At 42.6% G+C, this 21,790-nt stretch overlaps 1 protein-coding gene across 12 annotated transcripts in view; it reads left to right on the top strand.

Moving 5' to 3' along the window:
- The window catches only part of Tenm4 (teneurin transmembrane protein 4), an 805,909-nt gene that overhangs the window by 154,489 nt on the left and 629,630 nt on the right, over positions 1-21,790 (top strand). For all 12 annotated transcript variants that reach the window (XM_070034906.1, XM_070034904.1, XM_070034908.1 and 9 more), the window contains exon 2: positions 21,694-21,749. The gene's annotated coding sequence lies outside the window, so the exon portion shown is untranslated. The remainder of the gene's footprint in view (positions 1-21,693; positions 21,750-21,790) is intronic.

Below are 21,790 nucleotides of genomic sequence, written 5' to 3' on the forward strand. Positions count from 1 at the left end.
CACTGTTAGATAATGGCTGATAGTGAGGAAATCTTTTATCATATGGAGCTGAAATGTGTCTCCTTCCAGCCTGAATTCTGGCTCGAATTCTCAGTGAAACTGTATTTCACTGGTAAATTAAATACCATGGTTTACGACAATGTTTTGGAACTTTTTTGTATCCCTCCATTACCAGACTATGGAATACCCTTAGCCTGGAGGATGCTATTGTTGGGTTCATTTGCCTGTCTGCATTCAGAGCGGGATTTTTTAAATGACACTGCTCAGATCAGACTATTTCCTTCCTAAGATCAACCAGCTTAGAAATGTTTAAACTGTGCTATGAGAAAATCTAGACTTCCAAGCTAAGTTTTGCTTTAATTTCCCCATTATGAGTATATGCTGTTTTTGAAAATCATTGACTGAGTAGAAGAGTAGTGGGCATTATTTAGGGCCCCTGTGGGAAGCCAGTTCTCTTTCTGTAGACTGTTCTCTGTGAATGACCATCCACCCACTCAAGAAAATCCCTTCAGAGCCATGAGGCACTGGAGGGAAATGTCAGCCCACCCAGATGCCAGTCCCAGAGAGATGAAAGTGAAAAGTTCATAAAAGAACCAGAAAACTGTGGGAGAGGTTATTGTGAGATGCTAGGACTTTTGAAACTGAGACAGAAAGGCAGTTGAACAAGTTGACCTCTTGACAACTTGATTGGAGTTTTAGGGTTGCCTATGCTGAAATGAGAATCTGATGGTGTCATTTTGAAGAGCTGTGTGACTTTACACAGGTCATTAGATTCTTCTGATTTTCAGTTTTTACCATATCTGAAAAGAGAGATTGTAATATTTACTCCATTGTTTATCAAGTGTGGTAAATAAGTTCAAGATAGGGAAACCTTGGAATACTGAGTTACCAGAAAAGGTTAGCTGCCCTATTGGTCACATCAAGCATCATGCTGACTTTGACTTAGGGTTCTAAGGGACTTAAAATAATTCTTTAAAAATTCAGATAGTGCTGAGCCCTGGTGGCTCATGCCCATAATCCTAGCTACTCAAGAGGATGAGATCTGAGGATTGCAGTTTGAAGCCAGCCCAGGCAGGAAAGTCTATGGCACTCTTATCTCCAATTAAAAATATAAACAAACAAAATATGCCATAAGTAGAACTGCATCTCAAGAGATAGAGCACTAGCCTTGAGCATAAAAGCTCAGGGACAGGATCCGGGCCCAGAGTTCAAGCCCCAGGACTGGCAAAAAGAAAAAAGAAAAATCAGATAGCCCTTTGTACATCACTTTTCTAATAACAATACAAAAATTTAAAATACCAACTTTATTGTAAATATGAATACATTAAAAATAAAAAATATGGAAGAAACTCAAAAAAATCAGGTAGCCTATCTGCATGAAAAAATTGTCTTTCAAAATTTTCAGATTTCTGTTTCTTGATCTTTTACATTTCTAATGTATTTTATTTTTTTCTTCAGTTTTTACGTAAAGGGGTTTCAACTTAACACATTAGCACAATGAATATTAAATTTATTTTAAATATAAAGTGTTTTAAATACTTTATTTTTTGTGTTTTAAATATTTTTATTATCATTAAGTGGTTGTATAAAAGAATTTCCATTCCACGAAACAGTTTATAAATACAGTGCATCTTGATCAATCTTACTCTTTTCAACATTCTTATGCACTGTTCCCAACCCAGCCCTTCCCTTCCTTTTCTGAATATTTAGATATATATTGCTTCTGTGAAATGTAAGGTATTTATTTTAAACAGAAGGCAACTGTCCAAGTGAATTTTGAAGTAGCTTGTTACACAGAAGATTCTGATCTTAGTTCTGCCGTTTTGTATGACAACCCTGTGGATTGGGTCCATGGCATTGTGTCTCCCTTGGAACTAAAGCCACATAGGTGAAGCCATGTGTGAGTGTCCCACACCTCCCCCCATGCAGAACACTCCAAAGTGGAGGTTGAGCTCACTATTTTATAAACTCTACCAGCCTTGAAGAAAATTATTTGAAAAGTCATTTTTTGTCATCTTCCATTAGACACCAATTTCCTAGGCAAAATGGAATGTAGGATACTGTTGTATAAATGAAATAACAGCCATGTGGCAGGAGGTTAATAACTCCTACTGCCCAGTTCTGAAAGGAAGAAAAATCACATTGTCACTTCTACTCTCGACATTTTGTTCTGTCGCCCATGACGTAAGTGATGTATCTTTGTGCATTTTAAACAGGCCTCCATTTATTTCTTTCCAAAGTTCTCCTGAGTTGGGTCTCCACATTTTGCGGGTTGAAGATGAGCAGGAAGAAACCTAAGTAATCTGCGAGGAGGAGCTATTGTCTATGAACAGAGCACATCTCCATCCTTTGCCTGCATCAACCTCTCCGGGGCCCACGACAGTACACTATCAGGAATGACAAGCAATTCTCTAGTGTGTAAAATCAACTGTGCATGCAAGAACATAACTTTGCTACAATATCTGTCCTCAGGGTGGGTTAAAAAGGCCACAAAATTTTAGTGAAATTGAAAGGAGAATCAAGAGCACTTCAAAGTAACTCTATACACATAGCTATTGAGCCTTTGCAAAGCACCCCTATACATATTCTCCTTCGGCCTCAGTGTATGAATGTCTAGAGTTGTATATAATTTATCATGTCCCTGTGTGTGTGTGTGTGTGTGTGTGTGTGTGTGTGTGTGTGTGTGTGTGTGTGTGTGTAATCATCAGTATGATTACATATAGATTTATAGGCACATTCTAGTTACCACAAATGAGGGAAATGATGCTGCTTATGTTTCTTTGGTTATGGCTTACTTGGCTTAATATAATTTTTTCCAAGTCTTTTTATTTCCTTACAAATAGTACAATATCATTCTTTCTGATGGATGAGTAGAATTCCATTGTGTATATATATACCACATTTTCTTGATCCATTTGTCCACTGGGGGACATCTGGGTTGATTCCATATCTTGGCCATGGTAAACAATACTGCAATGAACATATAAAATAATATTTTATGAAATGAATTCCAAGGAAAGGAAAGAAGAGACTTTTAGTTGCCATTGTTACTGTTTTTGTTTTCCTTTCCTTTTGTTTTGTTAGTTTGTTCATATCTGGGACAGTAAGGGGGCACAGAAAAAGTGGAACAAGGGTGAACAAATACAACAGTGGTACTCACTAGACACTATGTGGGAAATGAACTGTACATCTTATGGGTGGGGACGGGAGGGAAACACTGGAAGAGAGCAAGGGAAGGAGAGACATGGTTCAAAAAAGAATTGTATTCATTACCTGATTCATAGAACTGTAACCGCTCTGTATATCAATTCTACAGTAACAATGAAAACCAAGTAACTCTGGACAGCTTCACTCAACTGCAGTTCCTTCTGCTCTGCTAAGTGTGCTGGCTTGCCCATGTAAATATCCCGTTAGCCCAATGCATTCTTACACAGTTTACACACTTTCTGTCATTTGGTACTCAAGCTATGTTGGCCTTTGCTTCTTTGGCAGCAGTGAGTGATACTGGCTTCATTTGTTTTCCCCCTTTTACTGCTCTCTCAGTTGCAAACTTCTCCAGAAGACCCCGGCTCACCTTCTCATTTCTTCTCAATCCATCGATAGCCTTTACTCCTGCTATATTTTTCCCCACCTGACTAGAATCTGGGGGAGATATTGGCAAGGAATCAGCAGTGTTCCAGATGCCAGAAAAAAAAGAACAAATAGGCATATCCTCCATTGTTTAAAATGTAATTTGTGATAATAAATACGTTCAGATCCTGCTTGGGATATTCATATATTTAATAACAACACTCTTACCACATAGATGGAACTCTGGCATTTTGTATCCTTTTCTGTTCTATCTCATTCTTTTCTCTCAAAATGCTATTTCTGGTGGATTAGGTTGGTTTCCTAACTCATGAAGAGGATATAGCCTACAGTTTGAATATTCTGCATCTGGGACATTAATATGCTCACGGGTCACCTGGAGATATTGATAGGTGACAGATTCTGGGGTAGAGCCCATAATTCTTCATGGGATACAGATAGTGCTTAGTTAGGGTCTAACACCATGAGCACCCTGGTTCTCCAATATGGGTGTTGTTCAGCACCACAGACAGAGCATACCCATGGTTCTCCCAACCCACCTCCCCCCATTCCCAAACAGCCACGTCTGAGTAGCCTTAAATATGTGGCATTAGAACCTTCCAGAAGCTTCTTGGCAACATGAAATATTCTCTCATTCCCTTTCTCCTCTCTTCCTCTTTCCTTCCTTTCTCCCCTCTTTTTCCCCAAGAGCAAGACCTCCTGGTCTTGAAGGGTAAGGCTTAGAACAGGGCCCCAAGCAAGCACTCTGACAGTGCCCCCTGTGTTCAGTCTGCTTTCCGGGATGTTCTGCCTATGGGAATCAGCCTTCTGACTGTTCTGGGTCACTCCAGTTCCTGCCTGGTGACTCACTGGGCCTCAGCCTTTATTTGGGGGTCTCTCAGTAAAGGCTTAGAATGCCCTTCCTTCTCTCAGATCCTGCTCCCATGCTACAGCTTAAATAACAAGGCCTTTGTCTGTGTCCTGGTCCCCTTTGTACATCTCTGTTGGAATCCTAAGCATATGCTATTAAAAATATCTCTGTGTTTATGTCCTCCCTCAAATAGGCCAATCGTTCTTAGACCTGGCCATGTTAGAAATCCCTGGGGAGCTTCTACAAAATACAAATACACATACTTCACCTCAGACCAATTAAACCAGAATCTCTGGGCACGAAGCCTGGCATTGGTATTTTGAAAGTTCCCTAAGTGGCTGCAATTACACCTTGAGCTCCAGGAGGCTGTGGCTCGTCTTAGTTACCTTTTCTTCTCTACTTCTTTTTCCCCCCTTCATCTTCCCCTTCCTCCTCTTCTTCTTCCTCCTCTTCTTTAAAACCCTCCCATGCACCTTCCACAGATTCCTGAGTTCCCACTAAGTGAATAAGTAATGAATGTAACTAGCTGATCTTCCCTTAACACCTGATCTATGGAGAAAGGAAAGGCTCCCCTTTGATGATGAATTGTTGCCTTCGATTCACAACAGACTTGTCAGCAGATTTTATCATAGTCTAGAGAGGAACAAAGGCTTAGAGAGGTTGAATTTTTGGTCAAGTCTCCACTGGGAGTGGCAAAGCCACTAGTCTGTGCTTGATTCAGGGTGGTGGGAACTAGTGGTATTAGGCTTCTCAGAACCTTTTATTAAGGGGGACACAGAACTACAGGTAAGCTCAATCCTGTTCTCTCCACCATTAGTTTCCTAGTTTTAGGGGTCAGGGGAATATAATTGTTATTAGTATAGTATTAACATAAAATCAATAATAGTACTCTCTCCCAAGTGCCTTTTGTGTGTCAGGTCTATGCTTACTGATGACAGTCACCCCTCAGTATCCACAGGGTATGGGCTACAGGACCCTAAAATCCGGAGATGTTCAAGTCCCTAATATAAAACAATATTGTGTGTACAGAAAAACTATACATATCTTCACATATACTTTAAATCATCTTTAGATTACTTATAAAACCTAGTACAATATAAATACTATGCAAATCACTATTGCACTGTATTGTTTAGGAAATAGAAGAAAAATAGTCTCTGTGTGTTTTTATAGATGCATTTTTCCCACAAGTGTTTCCCATCTATTGTTGATTGAATCCTCTGATAGTGAACCTGGGATTCAGAAGCCCAGCTGCCCTATTCATTGCCTTTATTATCCACTTGAGTTTCAAGGTGACCCCAAGAAGAAGGTATGATTATTCCTACCTGACCAATAAGGAAATGAGGCTTAGAGAGATTCGGAAGTGGCGGCTGCAAGGTTACTGTCTAAAAGTGGCTGAATCAGATTAGAACTCAGGCCTTCCTGGCTATAAATCCCATCTTCCTTATCATTGTGCTCATTCTGCATCTGCAAAATACCATCAAATGATTATCTCATTAGATCCTCAGAGCTCAGCAGGGACAGGGTAGAATGACTGGAATTGCGGTTCAGGCTGCAGAGTGGAGGAGGGATGACTGCAGGGATTGGCCACTTGGGAGAAGAGAACATAAATGGCATCTCTACAGACCAGAAGGGCTTCTCCTTGAAAGTGCAAGTGGCTCAGCTATTCCTACTTTCTCCCTCCCCCAGAATGCCTAGCACTCTTCGTATCCCTCCCAAGGCATTGAGGGAGGCAGGTCCCAGGCAGGGCCATCATCACTCTGCCTGCTTGTGAAAGGACACAGAAGATCCTCTGTTGTGGCCACCAGAGCTCCACGATGATAGATGGAGGGCCATTTGTGGAGCCCAAAGCAATCATTCATGGAAGACAATGGCCTGCTGGGACCCAACACATTGAGAGAAGAGCATGAAGCAGACAGAAGCAGGATTATTTGAGACAAAGTCAAAAGAAATTTGTTAGGAATCTGATTTCCTAAACCTTGAAATCAGCAGGAATGAAGGTCTGTCTGTGAAAGAGTTATTAACAGATGCATTTAAAGCTGAGGCAAGTGTGCTGGCTTCCTGGTGTTCATTACCAGCAAACATTGGAAATGATTGTGTTGGAGTTAACAGAGGATTATCCTTTGGACAGCATTGCATGGGGTATCATTTGGTAGGGAGGGAGGGCTTGGTGCCTATCACTTACTGTGCTTTATAGGGAAGAACCAGGGTGGCCAGATCTCAGAAACATCGTTAGGAGTTTTCTTTGTCTGTCTGGGGTTCTGGTCCCTATGCTCAAAAGAAATGGATTAATTTCACTTGACTGTCCTGGGAATTATAATGAGAATCACCAGTGGATCCCCATTTTGTAATCTGAGGGAAAGTGAATGTTGCATGTATGAGTGTGATGTGCACAGTCACAAAGATAGCCAACTTAGGGAACTACAGCCTGGGGTCAACTTCTTTATTTTCAGGATGGGAGTCAGGCACACGAACTAATTCTTCCTGACAATGGCTAAGGATGGGATTTTGTAGAAGCCAAGTGAAGTATGGAGAAACCCCAGTGAATGGAGAGATAAGTAGGCAACCAGTCCTGATACACTACCTCCACATCTGAACTCACACTAAGGATGGATTCCTTACCCTGCCTTACCCTGGCAGACAGGTTTCTGTGACTTGAGACTTGGCATGTCATAATAAGAGATGGAAAGAAGGCTAGTTCAGAACATGACAAACCCACTGTAGGCTTGGCAGAGGTTAGATCTACTCTACCATGTCCATCCTGGGTCTCCCATAACTACTGGTGGCCTTCCATCAGAGGGTGCTGGGATCACATGCTAATTGTGCACTTACCAGCTGCTTTGTTCTTTGCTAGGCTCTGGAGAGGTAAAAATCAATGCATTTGGAGATATTTGTTGCTCAGTGGTTTAGACCATAGTTGCTAGAACAACAGGCCTGGATTGAAGCAGAAGTTCTGTTCCGATAATGCTCTATCATGGTTTAGTGTATTTCCTGACTTCTCTGTGACTTGGTTTCTTCAATAGAAAAGTGAAAGTGATTATAGGACATCCTTCAAGGGAGGCTATGTAAATTAAATATGTGAATATTCAAATGTTTGCACATATGCAGAAAGTATTAAATAAATTAAGGCAGTAAATAATCTAATATTTTTATATGTATGTCTGATGTGCTCTTAGGACCTGACAATATTCTTTAGCTTTTTTGCTCAAGGTTGGTGCTCCATCACTTCCTGGTTTTTGCTGGTTAATTGGAGATAAAAGAATCATATACTTTCCTTCCCTGGCTGGCTACAATATAATCCTCAGATATTTGCTTCCTGAGTAGTTAGGATTACAGGTATGAGCCTTGGATGCCTGGCTAAAATAATGTATTTAAAGCATCAAATCAACTAATAGAGGTGAAGCATTGCATAATCTAATACATGTGGAGTAGATGGAATAATACCTGGCACACAGTAAGTGTTAGATACATGTATTTGCTGGCATCTCTCTCCATATCCACCCTTGTGCTTATGTGAGGGATATGCAGCACCTGGCCCTTCCTTAGTGTGCTCCCAGTGTTGAAGAACAACCATGTACGTGCCCACTTTGTAGGGCAGGGAGCAGCTCTGAGAATGATGCCGATGGAGTGCTGCAGGGAACTGTAGGTGGGAGAGTCAAGACCAGTTTGATGATCAAGGGAAGCTTGCTGGACGAGGGAGAGTTTGCAGAGATCTTGAATGAGTCAGACTCACTCAGGACCCTGCAGCACATAAAGCCAAGCCAGGGCAGAAGAGAATCAACGAGAGCACACTTCCTGAGCATTCTGGAATTTCAAGGCAGTGAGGGCTGACATGACAGGGAAATGCTTCTTACAGGTAGGTGAAGGTCAGCACAGACCCAGGATGGGTTTGTGTTGTTCCAGAAGTGGAAAGGCTCGAGCAAAAGTGCAGGGACAGGACTGGAAGAACAGAAGCAGATGTTCGTGGTGATTGTGAAGTGCCCACTGGAGGAGAGGCCAACCAGAAAGTGCAGAGGCTAAGCACAAGAGGCCTTAGGTCCTCAGGCCAGATAGTAACAAATGAATGTGATTTCACTCTGAAGATTTTCTATAGCCTCATATCAAGCCCACATATTGTGGGCTTTTAAACATCAGCCATGTGTGCAAAGTAGGATTTAATAAGGTACAATGAAGGCAAAGATCACATCTACCTCCATCCATCCATCAGCTGACTTCTGTGCTTAGCCCCCAACAGCTCTGAGATGAGTGGTAGAGAACCAGAACGACCAGCATTAAAGTACTGGCCACGGTGCTGGCCACAGAACTTGTGTCCTGATATTTGCAGGAGCCCTGTCAGCACAAGTATAGAAGCCAAGAATCAAAGTGTTTGGGACGGGGAAGAGCACATGGGGCGGGGGCGGGGAGGGGGGGTGGTCTCAAGACTTCAGTCTCTCTGCAAGACTTCAGTCTCTTTGCCTCTACATCACTGCCTCATCCAAGGTACCAATCATGATCAGTTGCAGGTTTTTATTCAACTACAAGCCAGAAATGCCTGGTGTGTGCTGAGTAATCATAGTGGTTTTTATTATGTGGCTCCCAGACCTACAACTGGCAGGGCTGCAGTATCAGGGCTCAGTGTGGAAGTGGGAAATAATTCATTCAAATCTCTGCCCCTTGATGCTTTGGGCCAGGATATGTAGTAAGTAGTTCAGTGTCAATTCAGGGGCAACTGTGATCTAGGATAAAAGGGGTGGGGTTTTGCACAGATTAGCTTCAATCCTGCATTCCACCTTCTGTTGTTAAGCCTTTGGTGTCACTTTCCTCATTACACCACCATAAAGTCTTATGTTCTACCTTCTTCAAAGTAAGGTAGGCACCAGTGGCTCACGCCTGTAACCCTAGCTATTCAGGACCTGAGATCTGAGGTTCACAATTCAAAGCCAGCCCAAGTAGAAAAGTTCATGAAGCCCTTATCTCCAATTAACCATCAAAAAGCCAAATATGAAGCTGTGGTTCAAGTAGTAGAGTGCCAGCCTTGAACTAAAAAAGCCAAGGGACAGGGCCCTGGCTCTGATACCAGCACGCGCGCGCGCGCGCACACACACACACACACACACACACACACACACACACACACACACACACCTCAGCAGCTCATGAGGAGTCAGTGAGCAGTATATGTCTTGGCTCCTCAACCATTACTTTATTGAGCTCACCTCCTTCCTTTGCTCAAAAGAGGGTTTATCAAAGTAACCACATACCTCTCTTCACCAGAGTTTTGGCTATCATTGATATTATAGACAAAAGTCTCTCTTTTGTCTTAGAGCTAGGACCAATTGTACATGTCAGCTTGGCATCAGCATGATATTTGGTGAACTCTTCACTAATAGTCTTTATTTGCAACCTTCATATGCTCATGCAGTAGGGAAATTCATTGCTACACTCCGCCTTTGTAGAGCATCCTATGTACCTAGTGTGTGCTGAGCACTGTGTCAAAATTGCTGGATAAAGCAGGCCAGACCATAGGCAGGGAAGATGGCAAAGAACGGTGACAGATGTGCAACTGCAATGGCCAGCCTGCCCAGCATATAGTGTGATCAGTGGAGACACAGGTCCTGAGTGCCATGTCCATTGATGTCTGGAAGAGTCAGGACCAAGCTCCTACAGGCTGACTCTAATTGATCTTGATGGTTAAGTCTGAAACAAACAGATCATTATGGATGGCCACATTGGACTAGAAAGAATACCACATTTCTAGGGAGCTACAAATGGCTCTCTGGAGTTTTCAGATGAGGAAATCAATGCTATTGGAAATCAGACGTGTTCCAATAATGAACATGACCCCTCACAAGTCTTTTTTGTTCTCTGAGCCTGTTTCTTCATCTTTCACATGAGAATCCCTCCCAACTCCTATGATGCATCAGTGATTTGCTGTCTGTGGCTCATAGTCTACAAGTCACTTTGAAACCAACTTGGATCTCTATTATTTATCTTATTTTTCTGTTTGTATTTGGAAGCTATTTCTTCATCTGTTAGAATCGCCTGCATTGCACACCCTGGAAATGTTTCTGTTTACCTTGATGTGCTGTGAGCACGATCCAGGGTTATTAATAAAACAGGGCAGACTTGCAGCTGCCAGGGGATGGTGCATAATTATAAAAACTGACTGTTGGAGGGCTTTGGTTGATTCTAGCAGGAGTGCTCACTCTGGTAGGCCCCACCTGACCTCAAAGGCTAGGATAAGGTGAGGATCCATGGTGCGTATGAAAAACACTGACCTGTTTTATCTTCTCCTTCCCAGGACAGTGGAAGTCATTTTCCTTTCCACTCCAGAGGCTACAAATTGACAAGTTTTTGCCACCCATTTTGTTTTAAATATCATGAAATTTAATATAGCTGAGTACAGTGGCTCACATCTATAATGCCAGCTACTTAGAAGGCGGAGACAATTCCCATGTGAGACTATCCCCCAGGCAAAAAGTGTTAGTGAGGCCCTATCTCAACAAACAAGCCAGGTATGTGGGCTTCCCTAAGAAATACCAGCTATACAAAAGGGATAGGTAAGAGATTTGCCATCCAAAGCAGGTCCTGAGCAAAACTCACAATCTAAAATTTTTAACCAAATCAAAAAGAGATGGAAACATAGTGAAAATGGTAAGTGTTTGCCTAGCAAGTACAAGGCCCCAAAAAATAAAATAAAAATTTCATATTTCCCAAGCTACAGATGTTAACTAGCCCTTGGGCAAATTTAGAACACTAAGCCCACCTTCTCACATGGTACCTCTCAATACTGCCCATACTGAGCAGCAGCTACCCCTATCAGAAGGACATAGGTTCTTGTGTTTACCATGGTTCCCACTCTCCCTTATTGCATTTTCCCTGTTTGCCACTCTAGACCTTTCTCTCTGAGGTATGAATGTGCAGAAACTACATGTGATGGATTCAGACACTCCCCAACTTTCATATGTTCACCTTAATTATTTTGCAATGGTAACTAAGGTGGGGTTTAATTGGTTAGCTATACTTTTGGGGGGCAGGACTGGGGTTTGAACTCTGAGCTTGATTGTCTAGCTGTTTACCATTTGAGTATCTTCACACTTCTGATAATTCCCCGTGGCCAGTACCAGGATTTGATCTCAGAGTCTTGAGCTTGCTTGACTTGACTTGGCTGGTGCCCTAACCCTGGAGGCTTACATCTACTCTCTTGCTCTTTGATGGTCATTTTGGAGGTAGTGTCTTGCAGACTTTTCAGTCTAGGCTGGCTTTCAGACCTCCCTTCTCTGGATCTTAGCTTTCTAACCTTCTGAGTAGTTGGAATTACAGGTGTGAGCTACCAGCACCAGGCTGAATGAATGTTCTACTTAATACTTAATTGTAAATATTTTCAACTTACAATGAATGTATTGGATGCAAGCCCATTGTTAGTAAAGGGAAATTTGTATGTACATTCCAGAACCCTACTCAGGTAACAGGTCCCTTTCTAAACATTTTCTCATTCTTTCCTCACCACAGCCCACCCAGGCGCTTATTCCCATTTTACAAGGAATGCAACTAAGGCCCAGAGAATGAAGGCTTGTCCTATGGGATGGTTTAAGAAGTCTCACATTTGGAGAATGGGCAGAATGTAACTAAGGGAGGTAGCAGAAGTTGGTCCTAGCATCTGCTTTAACTTGAACTTGCTGGGTAATCCTATGTAAGGCCTTATTCCTTGGGGAGCTCCAGTTTCCCCCTCTGTAAAGTGAGGTTACTGCCTTACATCAGAGCTTCTTAATGTAAGTGTGTTTCTGGCGGGGGGGGGGGGGGAGGGAACGTAATAGAAAGTTTAGTATTTTTTCCTGTAGCAAATGCAGGCTCTAACCCACAATAGCATTAGCAGTTCCTGGGACTTTGTTACCAGGAAGAATCACAGATTTTTGTATCCCATTATAGTTATTGGAGATGCCTCAAAATATCATTTGCACTCATCACTTTTTCAAGGTTATGATTGTTATTAGACTTGTTGTGAGATCTTCTTATGACTTGAAAAAGTAATAAAAATATAACAATCCCCAATTTCTCATTTTAATATTTTGATAACTATTACAAGATAATTAGATTTCTTTGTAATCCTATTGATTTTTTATTTTGTACATTTAGAAACTTTTTTCTTTCTGAGGCAGGGTTTATACATTTCTAGGAACTACCGAAGAGATTCACAGGACCACAAAGGTATAATCTTGCCTTGAATGATCTCTATGATGCTATAACTCTGGGGACTTCAGGTTTCATGAGTACCAGACTCTGGGCCACTCAATGAATAGCACAATTCTACCTCCACCCTCCATCCAGGCCACTCTGCTTCCACACCTGACACAGCTTCCCAGGTGATCCCCTGGGCCTGTGTAGCTTAGATGGCATTCAGTTACATCAGACTAGTCTGATGCTGTCAGACAAACTTGGAATGAGATGGGAGGAGGGAGGGAGAGATTCATGGTTCCTGGAGGTCTCCTGGACTCACATCTCTTGCTCTAAAACCTTCACAGTCTGCATATTGTCCATCCCAGTGCTTCGGATAGATCCTTGGGGTCAAAAAATGACAAAAGCCCTAGATCTCACAGATGGGATGAGTGAGAAAAGGACAGAATAATGGGAAAGGAGGAGAAGGGGTGGAGCTGATAGCAGGAACCAGGCCAGCTCAACTTAGAACCAGGATAAGACTCATCTGTTCTAGGAACATGAGATACAGGATGATCAATGGGGCTGCCATTGCAGAAGCTCAGATCAGAGATTAGTACAGCCTGAACTGGAGTAGTGGAGATGGAGGAAGTAGGGAGAAGTAGGAGAGCTTGAAAAGCTAGAAAACATAGGACTCAAGGATGGATTAACTACAAGGGATGAAGTTGATCTAGGTTGCTAACTTGTACCTCTGGTTGGTGGTACCATTTATGGAGATGGGTACCAGCAGGAGCAGACCCCTTAGTGGGAGAATGTGGGAACTGTGCTGTTGACATGTTGCATTTGAAGTGAGCAGGTGGACTCAAAAGCTAGGACAATTGTCTTTTCTTCCTGCTTATTATTGCAGTGGACAACATGCATCCCTCCCAGCTACCAGGTCCTAACCTATAAACAGGGCATGAGAGTGGTTAAACCTATTTTGTTGGGCTGCTGTTATGGCTACTACAAAGATGACATGGAAGAGCCTGGTACAGAGCAAGAAGTCAGTGGACATAGGCGATCACCAGCAGTGGTTAATTTTAATTAAACACATGGCCTCCAGGATCTTATAACTCCAGTTAAAAAGAAGTGGTTAGGCACACTTGTACCCTTTATGAAATGGTTATTAGTGCCTGACAAAGGTAGTAGTGTGTCCCCCAACTCTGTTTTCCTTGGCTGTTGGAACCGTGTATGTGCCTCTGTTCCCAGCACCTGGTTTGTACAGGGTGTGATTGTTGGTTGAGATTTGGATATTTAGGCTCCATTCTTGCCTCTGTAGACTTGGGCATGCAATGTCACCTCTCTGAGCCTTGGTTTCTTCAATTATAAGAAAGGAAAGACAATAATCTCTAGTTTCAGGACCACTATAAAAGTCAAATCAAATGAATTCATGTAAAGTGAACACAATGCACATTACACGGCCTATGCTATCTACTTCATGAAAGTCAGTACTTTTCTCATAGGTGACCATTTACTCTGCTGCCATGTGGGGAGGGAGTAGAATGTGGTATCAGGGTCCTCCCAACATGACCTCTGCCACCTCCTCTTTATCCCTGTGGTCCAGCCACACCATACAAGGCGCTTTCTTCACTCAGGCCGTTTCTTAGCCTGACACATTTTTTACCTATACTGTGACCATCAGATGGATGTCTTCTTAGTGTTCCATGTTCAGCAAGGACCGCCTTGCCCAGGAAGCTTCCTTTGTGCTGCTAAGGAGAATCCCATAGCTGTCTTATGACCCTGCAGCCCTATCCTTTGTCCCTGTCTCTTGGGTTATATGACAGCTATACTCATACAGCATTGCAGAGAGGCAGGGAATTCATGCTCTAGCACCATCTCAGTCACGAGTGCCTTGTATCCCCTGAGGTCACAAGGAAACAAAGGCTGGAAGGCTTTGTGACTGATGACAGGGGGGACCCCTCTATTGGCAGCTCCAAAGCAGCCAGGTCACAAGGCCACTGTGAGGATCTTGGCCGGGGTACCTAGAACAAAGTTAGAGACCCTGTCCTTAGCCTGGTTCCCCCAGGACTCTGTGGTTCTCTGGCTCTCCACTCTGATCTGTCTCCCAACCTCACTCTCAAGTCTATCCATCTTCACTGCATGCAGTGATCATATCAAGGAAAAGTTGGGTCCTGTTTAACCAGCTTCCACAGATGATCTCATTGTTTCATATTGAGGCCTGAGCCCCACATCCTTGGTAGTCCTAGCGCTGGATCGGAGGTTCTACATCTTCCTCGGCTGTCTGCCCCTCCCAGGAGGGGCCCATATTTCACACTCTCCCAGGACCAGACCTTGTGCACAAAGTCTGTACTTATGAGTCTTGTTTGATACCTGATTTGCCGTTCTCAGCTCATTAGAATCGAGCCTTCCTCATAGGATCCCAGAATAGATCACTATCCTACTAATTTGTGCCCATTGGTTCCGAAGCATGGTTTAGGGGACTTGATAAGTATCAGGACTATCAGAGCAGTGAGAGTTCTTTAGGATTGACTCGCAGGATCCCTGTAGGTATTTGAGAGATGCTAGACCATGGAATTCTGACAACACCTCTGAACAGTGTGGTCAGGATGTCCATTTTGCAGCTAAGGAAACTGAGGCCAGAGGAGTTGAGATTGAAACTGTGGTCAGGCCCAAACGCTTTCTGCTCTTCTCAGCCATCTCTTCCAGTGGGCATCTGACACACAAAGGAAGCAGCTGGCAGTTGTATGTTGAATGGAAGGATGACCATGAAATTGCTGGATAGAGAAGATGATCTTCTGAAAAGAACTCAGTTTCTGGGCTCATTAAAATTAAAAAGGCCCCCCTCATGTGTTTTCATAGGGCTTGGAAAGAATGACTGTCTTATGCAAATCTTGTTGGATCCCTATTATTATACTTTCCATGTTTAGAAGTAAACAATAAAACCACTATTTCTATTGTGCAATACAGAAAACTCTCCCTCTTTGAAAGCAGCTGGATGCAGTATCCCAGGTAAGAGCACCTGTGGAAGAAGCAGCTGTGAGGAGGGTATCAAGAAGAGGCCATAGCAGGTCCCCGAAAGGCCTTGTTAATGTGTTGGGATCTCATTCGTGGCCCGGCAAGGCCACGGTGGGTTGTTAGGTGTTGGGGCTGAGATTTGTAGCTAGAGTACAATTTGCTCATGCTAAATTGCCTCACACCACCTTGATAACACCTACAAAACTAAATTTAACCAAGAGGGACTGAAAAAGGACAAGATCTTTGACCCCAAGATGCTCAGAAGAAAGCTAAAGGGAGCATGTTTTGAGAACCTAATGAGCAGGCAAAGTCCAGGGGAAAAAATGGATCCAAGCACCAGCAATGATGACACTGGAAATCCCAGCGCATGGTCCTCAGGGAGAGCTCTTCCTCATGCAGACATCTGGTGACAATCCACCAGCTTAGCTTAGGTCAACAGTTTCTTAAAATAAGCGTCTACATCTGAACAGCAGACACAGCTCACAAAGTATCTCTGAGCCTCGAGGTACCCACAGCATCCTGGATAATGGCAAAAGAAACATACAGAAAGAAGGCCTGTGCCTTCTATGACCTTGCTTTGCTGAGTTCATAGGTCTGTGTCCTTGCAAGTACCTGCCCTAGTCAGGCCTGGAATGCACTTTGATACCATTGGTGGGAAACCCAATAGAAACCTCTACCTTCTGGCAGTAGAGCCTAGAAGTTTAAATGTCCCCTTTTTGCCCAGTTACCCAAGGCCAAGACAGTCACCATCCCATTATCCAATCCCAGCCCTGACATATAAGCCCAACAAGCTGTGAGATGCTTATTTTCCACCTGGAACTGGAAGTCTTCAGACTTCAGTAAACACCTGCCAGCCCATTCACCCCAGCTGAATAGAGTTCTCTCCACTAACGACAGGCCAGCCACCTGCCATTAATAAAAACTGCATGTACTTATTAAGAGCTAAATATTATGGTAACTAATTCAATAATTATTATGAGGATTAATAGTGGTTTAGACTATGATTACTTAGATAGTGCTAGCCTATCTAAGTTGAAAATCCTGGATCTAGCCAGACATGGTAGAATATGCTTGAAATCCCAGCAGGAATGTCTCCAAGTCAGAGACAACCTGGGCTACATAGTGAGACCCTGTCTTAAAAACAGAACAACAACAAAACTTTTGGCTCTATCATCCGTTTTGTGACTTTGGACAATTCCATCCACTCTCAATGTACCAATTTCTATCTGTAAAATAAGAGGAATAGAAGCACCTACCTCATAGAATTGCTCCTGCATGTTAAATGAGTTCATGTTTAGGACAAGGCATGACAGTAAATACCATATGTTAATACAGATTACCCTAACTGCAGTTGTAATAATGTTGCTAACATTTGTCGAGACATTGCTAGATGAGAGGTGTATTATTACTGTAGCATCAGCAGAATAAGGTGCTCCTTCTGTCTTACATTGGAATGGGAAACAGAGGCCCAAGGAGGTGAAGGATGCTGTCGAAGCTCAACCACCTACGAGGTAAAGAGCCAGGAGTCAGACCCAAACCTCGATTCCAGAGTCAGTGCTTCTTCGCAACACTTAACAAAGACTTGCTGAGCCCCATCAAGTATCAGTCTCTCTTGGATCTTCAGATGAAAAAAGACTGCAGGTAGTGGGATGGTCAAGGAATCTTGAAGAAGCAACTAGAGAGCTGCGTGGAGATGAGACTCTTTATGGCATCTTGATCTGATCTCCCTAGCTGAAACCTGGTCTCCTGTAGACTAGCCTTTGTTCTTCTCCAGAATTCTCAGCATGGGTGTGCCTGAGCTCTCAGTCATTACCAATGGCTCATCCTTGAACCCTAGCCATTCAGAAGGCTGAGATCTGTATATTGTGGTGCAAAGCTAGCCTTGGCAGGACAGTCTGTGAGACTCATCTTTCATTAACCAGCAAAAAGCCAGAAATGGAGTTGTAGCATTTCCATGTTAGACCATCAGACTTGAATGAAGAAGCTAAAGGACAGTGTCCAGATTCTGAGTTCAAGCTTCAGTACTGGCACAAAAGAAATGTCAAAATATAAATAAAAAAATTTGGAAGAGCCAGAAAATCCTGACCAGCTGACCTCCTTTCTCTGTCTGACCCAGGAGAGCAGTGGCCAGAGTAGACAGAGTCCATGATCACTTTTCATTGCCACTGGTCATTTTGCCCAAGGTAGTAACCCACTGTGATTACCCTAAGAGCCCCAGTCAAGCTAAAGAAATGCCACCTCAACATCTTGACATCTCAGAGGCCTTCTAGGAAAGGGGACAGGGAGAGTAAGCACAGATTCACTATATTCAGGGACTAAACGGTGTGTAGAGTTCAAGGCAGATTCAAGGAACAGGGAGATTCAAGAGAAGAGCTGAGCCTCTCTGATCTCCAATCCATCTTCCCTCTAGTTAAGTCAAGAAAATAATCTCAGAGGAAACCTTCATAAATATACATGTTAACCTATAGAAAGAAAAAAAAGTCATCAAATCAATCATGCTAGTAATGCAAATTTATTTTTAAATGTTAGACAGGAGAGAAGGCAGTAGATTTGCCATAATTGCTATATAATTTGACTTGAAATTAAGTCCATTTAAGAGACATTCATTGAATGTGAGCAAAGTAGGGTGAAGAGGCGGGAGCTAAAAGAAAAGCAGGAAGCAGGGACCTGGTTGTGGAGGTGCTTTCTCTCTGTGTTCCTCTGGCTGCCAAAGCCCAGGCTTTGAATTTTGTGCCTGGGCAGAGCTAGGACAGACCTTCAGGATGGTATTTGAAGTGGACCTGTTTTGTCCCCGTATCTGCTTTTATTGTAAAACACTCACATTAATTTGTTTATTATTAAAACCGAAGGGTTGATTGCTTGGTTCTTAGAGTAGATCCATTATTTGACTTAATTCAGTATTCACTGTGTGTTGTACTTAGTGTAGTTGGGTAAACATGAGGAATAATACTATGTGTGTAAGTGTGTTTTGGTTGCTGGTAGTGGGGCTTGAACTCCGGGCCTGGGTATTGTCCTTCAGCTTTTCCTCTCAAAGCTGGCACTTTACCACCTAAACCACAGCTCCACTTTCAGGTATAACACTTTTTCTTTTTTGAATTCTTCCCTCTTTTTTTTTTTTTTTTTTCCGGTCGTGGGGCCTGAACTCTGGGCCTGGGCGCTGTCCCTTAGCTTTTCAGCTCAAGACTAGTGCTCTACCACTTGAGCCAAAGTGCCACTCTCGGCTTTTTCTGCTTATGTGGTGCTGAGGAATCGAACCCAGGGCCTTGTGCATGCAAGGCAAGCACTTTACCACGGAGCCACCTTCTCAGCCCCAGTATAACACTTTGTTAAAAGAGGAACTATATGACTGCAATATGGCAGACTGTGATGAGTAAGATTCTGACTCAGATTGGGGCTCAAAGGCTTCAAGGAAGAGGTGTCTTTGGATTGGGAGTGAAGATTCAAGGCCGTGTTTGTTTTCCTCTTTTCGTCCAGCTTTGTAGTTCATCTTTGGTGCAGAAACGAGAAACTCTATACCATGGAAGTCTAAGCTGCTCCCGTGGGCTTTTCTGCCTGTTTGTTCTCTGATCATAAAAAATTCATGCCAATTAATTTTAAACCAGATGACAGGAAATGGAAACTTGGAGCTCTAAAAGACCACTCCACAACAGCTTCGATCCTTCTCCAGCACAGACACCCCTTTCTTACCCTCCCCTGTGGCTGGACTTTGTCCTCATTCACAGTGCGGTGACATTCCTGGACACTTTGTCACTAACCCTTTCTATTCCCCTGCCTACTACCTTGGATCTTTGAATAAAGAATCACTTTCTGTTTATTTTTTCTAAATTTGGTCTTATAAAATGATGCAGCTTTTTACTAAAATGCCCTTTAGGGAGCTTAAATAGATATGGATGCAAACTTGTCACTTTATGGAGAAGCCAACAGTATAACTGAACAGGGTACCCAGCTTTGATTTGGAAATAGAGCTTAATTAAAGGCCAAATACGACAGATCTGAACTAGGGGTAATAAATTCTGGTCCCTTCAGTTTCTAGCTGTGTGATGCTGGGTGGCTTTCTTATATACAACCAAGCATAAGGTGTTTGTACTTTTTTGAGAGGCAGTGCTGGGATCTGAACTCAGGGCCTTGTACTTGCTAGGCAGACAAGCTATCACTTCTAGCTCCCTATTTAAGCCTTGAAATATGGTAGCTTTTGGCAATAAGGACACAAAGTATAGTAGAGACACTATATATTCCTAATATTTAAAGAATGTTGATAGATAAGCATTTTGCGTTTCAACATTCTTTGAATATTAGGAATAGATACACACATATATATGTATATTTGTTTGTATATGTGTGTATCATTATCTCAAACCTTTGACTTCATGGAAATCTGTAAAAACTCCTTGAACTTGTATTCCTTTTAAAACTGTGGAATCCATTTTGATTGCAAGATTGCCATTCATTGGGCCATAGAGAGAAGGACACAAATAAAGAGCTGCAGAAATGTTTTTCAAAATCCTTTAAGAATGATGTTAAGTAGGCACACTGGCCTGCATCTGTTACCTACTAGAAGGAACAAACAGAGATCAGGAGAACTGCAGTTTAAAGTTGGCTTAGTTCAAAGTCACGAATCTGTGAATCTAGCTATAAGGGAGGCTGTAGGCAGAAGGATCCCAATTGAAGGCCATTTTAGGACGAAAGCTGAAGACACTACACAATGCACAAAGAGCCTGGGAGTGTTATTCCAGTGGTACAGCACCTACCTAGCAAGATCAAAGTTCAAATCTAGTATTGCCGGAAAAAAATAGAATGTAAAAAAGCAGTAGGAAAGAAAGGAAGAAAGAAAGAAACCAAAAAGAAATGTAAATTTATGTATAAAATTAGTGATGGTGGAGCTACGCATGAATGTGGCAGACATTGTTAAGGAAGTGCCCAGATGACTGCAGCAGGTCTGGGATGGAACATCGGGCCCTGCCTTGCTGTCCTTCTCTCCTGGGGTGATTCTGGGGATTATGAGATCATATCTGTAGATATCATCAGCTCAGTAGCTGTCATAGAGTAGGGGTTCAGACTTGCGAATTTCATTTCTTCTTCCTTGGTTTCTTCGTTTTAAGTTAAAAGCAGACATCTAATGCTGGCTGGGCAGTTTCCTTATTTTCCAGATGAGGTAGCAGATGGCAGTCTAAGCAATGAAGCTGCTCCTACTCCACTGAACCCTGGGGTAGACAGTGCCTTCCAGAGACCAGACCACAAAGGGACAAAGTAGTCGGGCAAATGGCAAAAGAGATAAGAAGGAAGGCAACAGCCCAGGCCTAACCCTGGGATAAGAGAAGGATAAATGATCATCTACTGGTTACTTTGGGGTTTTATTATAGCTTCTGCTCTGTAAAATGGAAAACTGGGTAGAAGAAGAGTGGGGATTGGAAACAAAAAACAAACAAACAAAAAAAAAACACCTCCAGATGTCAAGAGTGGTGTGCTGAGGTGCTAGTATTCTTGTGTTCTTTTTTTCTTTTTCTCTACTTCTGCAATTCTTCATGGTCTCTTGTGTGTTGACATGAAAACTAAAAACAAGTCTTAATTTTCTTTCTTTCTTTTTTTTTTTTTTTTTTTTTGTCCGTCATGGGGCTTAAACTCTGGGCCTGGGCGCTGTCCCTCAGCTCTTCAGCTCAACGCGAGCGCTCTACCACTTGAGCTACAGCGCCACTTCCGGTTTTCTGGTGGTTTATTGGAGATAGGAGTCTCACGGTTTCTCCTGCCTGGGCTGGCTTTGAACCGCGATCCTCAGATCTCAGCCTCCTGAGTAGCTAGGATTACAGACGTGAGCCACCAGTGCCCGGCCTGGAAGTCTTAATTTTCTATACTGAGTCTTGGACATCATTGGGGTTCATGCTTGACATATAACTATTAATTATTATGCTTAATTTTTTATGATCACACTTCATTTTCTAAATGAAATGAAGTGGGATCACCAAAGAGTTCCTTTGCAACTCTTATGAGAGATTTCCTTAGTTGTATGGGATCATAAATAGCTTGTAGCCAATATAAGATGTAAACCTGCTGGTAAATTTTAATCCATTTGAGATTCAGGGATTCATTGTCGTTGTCTTCTTGTTTTACAGATGGAAAAATTGAGAATCAGAGCAGGCTAGTGATCTCTTGGATTCTGGGCCATTAGGTAAGTGATGTTGAAATATATTTCTTGTCTGTATCACCCAA

The sequence above is a fragment of the Dipodomys merriami genome, unplaced genomic scaffold (assembly GCF_024711535.1).
Source record: "Dipodomys merriami isolate MVZ:Mamm:240054 unplaced genomic scaffold, mDipMer1.0.p SCAF_25, whole genome shotgun sequence".
NCBI lineage: Eukaryota > Metazoa > Chordata > Mammalia > Rodentia > Heteromyidae > Dipodomys > Dipodomys merriami.